This window comes from Antennarius striatus, chromosome 22 (assembly GCF_040054535.1).
Source record: "Antennarius striatus isolate MH-2024 chromosome 22, ASM4005453v1, whole genome shotgun sequence".
Classification (NCBI taxonomy): domain Eukaryota; kingdom Metazoa; phylum Chordata; class Actinopteri; order Lophiiformes; family Antennariidae; genus Antennarius; species Antennarius striatus.
Window position 1 is genome coordinate 7,326,787 of NC_090797.1, and position 6,000 is coordinate 7,332,786.

The window sequence follows — 6,000 nt, forward strand, 5'->3', positions numbered from 1 at the left end:
GTTTGAACAAGGAGAGGAATGCTCTGTGCTCCGCAGAATAAGTGTCAGGGAGGAGAGGAGGACATCGGCAGTGGAAGTAATGAAAGGACTGGAAAAAAACCAGCACGGGATTAAACCATGTGATACGGTGGGTGGACTCAGGCTTGGCACAATAAGCATGGGTTGATGAGAATTTGACTGGTACACATAATGTCAATTGTCGGAGAACAACATTTTCACAATCCCCATCCTCATCGCCATTATTATTTTTTTTCCTTTGGAATCACAAAAAACAGCACAAAAACAGCAGCTTAAATTCCCGTCTGCAGATTCGTATTGCACTCCATTCAGCCATCAGTCACATCTACAGGACCAGATGGGAGTCCATTGGCTCAGTCACTGATGCGCCCCTTGGGATTGCTGCACTGCTCTGCTACATGATGTAATGGTTATGACAAGCCTCATTGCAGGATAATTAAAGCTGGTCAGGAATAAAGCGAAATTGCTCCATGATGGCCTGCGCTGCCAATGAAAGAGGAAGTTATCATCCACTTTGTTTGAGTGAACATTGCCATCCCAGCTCCAGCAGTCATTGTCGGCCATGTAGTTGCTTGTTTTACAATCTTGCAATTGATACAGGATTGAATGGTCAAACAGAAGCTTCGATTTCCATCCCCAATGTGTGGTCGGTTTGTTTTATTCAAATCTTTTTGTCCGAGGCATTTCATCCGAGCTGTTTATTTCGGTGCCATCTGCCCGACCTCACAGACCTGAAAATGTCCAGTCTGCCATTTTCTAGCTCCCTTTGTGTAACCCCCAAGGTTGAAAGGGTGCCAAGAAATATGCAGCTGGACCTGATTTACTGCCAGGAGCATCTCTGGCTTTGTTGGAACTGGCAGATAAAGGTTGTGGATGCTGTACAATGTGAGAAATTGTGGAGGTAAAAAGCAGAATGGGATGGAGAACCAATCCTTTATGGACCCATTCATTTATTCTTGGCCAGTATTGAATTGCTTTTTCAAGATTCATAAAAAATTCAGACTTTGGTGTACAAAATCTTGATAAGGTGGAATGCGAACGGCCCGACCATATCAGCAGATATTGATCATTGTTAAATTCTGCTATAGTCTCTTGGGTTTTACGCATATCAACAGAGAAATATATCATTAAATTTAATATGCAAATAATTTAGAACTTATTTTTATTAGTTTATAATTGTATATAAAATGTATTTCATTATGTATCAATATAATATACATTGCAATAATATATTTTTGAATATATACTTTAAAATTAAACATTTATATAAATCTTTAAAGAAATTAACAAATGAAAAAGCAATGCTCCTCTTTACCATGGTGACCACAAGGAGGACAGGACGCATAAACAAAATTCACGCATCCTGAAGCTCTTACTGAATGCTAAAGTAAAAAAATGAGTTTGAAGTTTGAATTTAAAGACCGTAACAGAGTCAGATTATCTGATGTCAGCGTGGGAGTCACACTACAGAACGTGGGCATCCTCAGGAAGTCCTCATCCTCACGTTTGACTTCCCTTTCAGGAACTATAATAGATCTGTACCCTGACAGCGTAACAGTAGAGAAATATTATATCCTGGCTGGTGCCACAAGCACACCAGCTTGTAAATGTCTCTTTTTTGCAGCCCGAACAGTCCTGCCAAAATTGCACACCATCAGCAGAGTTTTTAATAAAAGTTGTGCCCTCCCATGCAGCTCCACTGTAGGACCCCCTGCTGCTCTGTCTCCATTGATGTCTATTTGCACCCATAATAAAATCTAAGAATATCAGAGATGCATTCAGGGCCTTACTGGGTGTGACTTAATTGCCTTCTGCATGATTATAATGGTGTTTTACCTTCGGCTGTGACCACTGTTGTGCATTGTCTTCTCTCCGCCCGGCTGATTTCATGTCTTTTCTTAGATTTTGAATGATTTAGTCAGGATTCTAGTGTCGTCCTGGTCCGGCTCTCAGGAAACCACTTTGTGGTCTTCTCATCTAACATTCAGCACCCCTACCGCAGCCACTTTCTCTCTCATCTCTCCCACCCTATCAGCCCAGACGGATAAGTACCTTTCCCCATGGTGAGGGCTTTTAACTGCCTCAAAGCCTGGAAAGAGTCCCACCGCTCACTCCTGCAAAACCAGGCAATGCTTCCCGCGCACTGGGGGAATGTTAGATTCGTGCTATTACAGTCAGTCATCTGTCTCCACCGGTCGGTCGTCACAGGCCCCACCATCCATCAGAGGAGATGCAACTCTTTTGCCACGCAATCAACAGTGTGACAGCTTGATGGACTCTCACAAGTTGCCTTTCATATCCTGTCACAAAGCAGATCTGATAAACCAGCAGAGACACTTCTTCAACTAGGAGACAGTAGTTTCCTAGTAGCGACCAGGTCAAACATCCCTGCAGATGGAAAGGATGAGTCCTTTTATATTCTCATAAAACTGGCACATTTGTTAAATATTAAACAGCTTCATTAGTTTGCATGTTGCATTGTGAAATATATTGCGTTTCTTCCGAATCCGCTGCGGCTCCATCTTTACGGCTAACTGTGGTTGATTCTTCATCTTTTGTGAATCTTAAATTAGCAGTGAGCAAAGATTTCACTCAACATAATTAGAATTCTATTAATGAAATAATTAATTGCAATAGCAAAATGTAAATTATGTCTGCAGCACATCAATCAGATCTTTGAAAGGTAAAGTGTGCAGCTCTGGTCACATTAGTTATTCTGCTCCCCACTTTTATCCAATCTGCACATACATTTATACATAAGATTCTTTATCAGTGCCTGACATGTGTGCATATTTATGCTGCAAGACATACAGTATATGACTAGCATAACAGAACCTTGGCACACATAAAGTGACACTTGCAGAAGTGGCTGTAAGAATATGCATCACTGGTCTTTACACTTCTTCAAGACTCTGGTTAGCCAGGAATGTCTAGAAATTGTCTGTAAAGTTCCAATAAACAGTAAAATGTATCCTGTGAATTTTCTTCATTCAACACATTTTGAAAATGATTAACATTTTATTGAATCAGATCATCAAAGAAAAGCTGCACAGTTTCCAAATCATGTGGGTCATCAATGTGATCAGGGACTGGGCATCTGGCACTTTCATCCTATAATCAAAAATACATACATGTGATGGTATTTACCATTATATCCAGCTTGTTTTCATGTGTGCTGAAAGATTCTTGAGATGTCTGCCTTTTCTTAAATGTGAAGCAGCATCATGTAAGAACTACATTCTTTCCTTTCAACTACACTGTATTATAGTGCAGAAAAATATGCATCATGGATGAGAGTCTCATCCTTGACAGCAGAATTAATGGAATCATCCTCCTCAACTGGGTTGTAGGATCCATCTATTCTCCTGAGCTTATGAATTGCAGTGGAAAATGCTCCACATGGAAAGGCCGTCATTCTGCACCGTGAAACAGAACGAAAACACAGTAGTTCCTTCATGAAATAGCTCCAAACAAATTCTGACAATTATTTTGTATTATAATTTATGATAGACACTGTTGTTAAGTATTTCAGAAGATATTCAGGTGGCTCTTTGAGCATCACTAGTGAAGTGTTATCATTGTCATCATTATATTAAAAAAGACCTGACACAAATTTTACAGACATTAGATACAAACTGTAATGATTGCTCATGAAATAGGAGTTGGCAGCAGATTTACCTGACAGTCAGTAAATGTATTCTGAATATCCTGAGCTGATTGATGGTATTAATCTGCATTAAGTGCAGGCATTTGTGTATTTATGTGTACAAATGTGGACTATGTCTTGTGAGACATGTAATTCTTCATTGCGTTCATGGTTAAATGGTGTGCAGCTACACTTAACACATTATCATTACAGTAAGTGGAAGAGTGCCAAAACTGAATAAATAAAATATGTCACCATGGGGAAAATGGAAAATTGTACTCAAATTTATGTAACCCTGAGCAAAATCATTATCTTTCCCTAAAATTCACCAGTGTGATGAACTGGAAGTCAGAATAATGGAAGTCCAGAAAACCTGATAATTTTAGTTAATGAAAGGGGGTGCATGCACAAAAGACAGTCATGCTGAGAGCAGAAATTAATCCGACACTCATCCCTACGAAAAAATACTGAACAAGTGTCTGTTTTGCTATCATTTCCCTTCCAATCTGTGAATTATAGCATCTTTTGTGGCTGTTGTCTATTGTTATGAGCTATCACCATGTTTGGGTGCGGGGGTGAGTAATGAGGGAGACATAAAAGTGATATACATGTGAAACAAATGCAGATTAATCCATGAGAAAAAAATGCTAACATAAATACAAGCTTAACAACAACGGAACCCGCCTGCCTCCCTCCATTACTGACAGGACATGAGTGAGACTCAGCACCTCACGGTCTAGTCTGCATTCTGGATGCTGAGTCGATATTTAAACACTCCCCTCACACTCGTTTAATGAAAAACCTTTTCATGATTGATTTTATCGGAAGCCCTAAAGGCATCCAAACAAGTTCGGAGTGGAATTCTGATAAATGGCAAAGATTACAGCAATAATTTATATATGTGTGCCATGCTTATCGTTTGGGAAGATAAACACCCCTGAGCTGCTTATATTCCTCTCAGTCACCTTGGACAGAATACCGCCTGGCTATATAGGTCATTAATTTTATCTGTTTTCTATGACAGGAACTAACAGCACTATTCTTTTCATTGTTTGTCTCGAGACATACCCTGACTGGCCTGATCTAGCATGTAAATGGGTATTTAGTATTGAAATCAATACCTGACTGAAGTATTTCACATTAATGATCAATAATTACACAGTGAAATGTATTGTATTTATTGTAGCCTCTAAGATAAACACATTAACTGGGACTCCTCACAAGTTCAGATGCACTTACATGTCGGACGAGTTAAAAACAAACAAACTGTGAGTCCTGCAAATTTTGGTATTGACACATAAAAATGTAAACGTAAACTGATGCTGCATCTTCAGGTGAGGTCTTTCTGCTACATATGACCCAACATCTGCATGCAGATCATTTCAATACTGCAGAACTGTGTCTCTCGCAAGCTCCATAAACCTTTTCCAAACTAACAGACCTCATCTGACTTTCCATTATTATGCTGCTCAATAGATAATGACAGAAAATTGGGAAATTATTATTTATTTTGTTATGCATGTGAACATTGTCCATCACTGTGATAAATTAATGGCTATAACTAAAGGTAAATGAAAGCTAAACCAGCTGTCTATAAGATTTGTTTGATATTTTTTACACAGGGTTATTTTAAACCCGTAATAGTTCAACATACCATCTGTTTCTTTCAAAGATGTGCTTGACTGGAGTGTTCCATTGGACGCTGGCTGGTATAATCCCTATTTTTGGTAGAGCAATCAGCATTGGTCTTTAATCCACACTTCAAATATCAGAGAGCTACAGTTTATGACTTGAAATACCCTTACAACTGCTGAAAAAAAAAGACGCCTCCAAAGTTCAGCTGAGAGGTCAGTTATCGCCTGTAGCTGGTGGCGTGGATGACAGCGGCTGACAATTCTGTGAAGGCAAAAAAGGATTAAGGGAGCAAGGTTGATGTCACTGTTTGGAAAATGCCAGCAGAGCACAGTTGAAGAGCTTAGTTGTGCTTTCAGTATCCTCCTAATTAATATTCAGACCTTGCGACTATACAAGCTCGTGTGCCCTTGCCCTCCCCAGTCTCCATTTGTCCAGAGTGAAGGAGTTTGTGTTTAAAGACAGATCTATTCCTCTGAAGCTAAGGGACTTGCTGAGCCTTGGTTTACTTCTGAATGACTAGGCGACCCCGGGCTGAGCATTTCTCAGAGGCCTTTCCTGTACTCTGTTCACAAAATTTAGTCTAAAGACCCTAATTGATCAACTGCTCCTTAAGAACCTCTGTTCTCCTTTAGTCGGGAGTAAATGTTGCATCACTGTCACAGGAAATAGATAAATAGTTAAATAGTCAGCTGATTTACAGT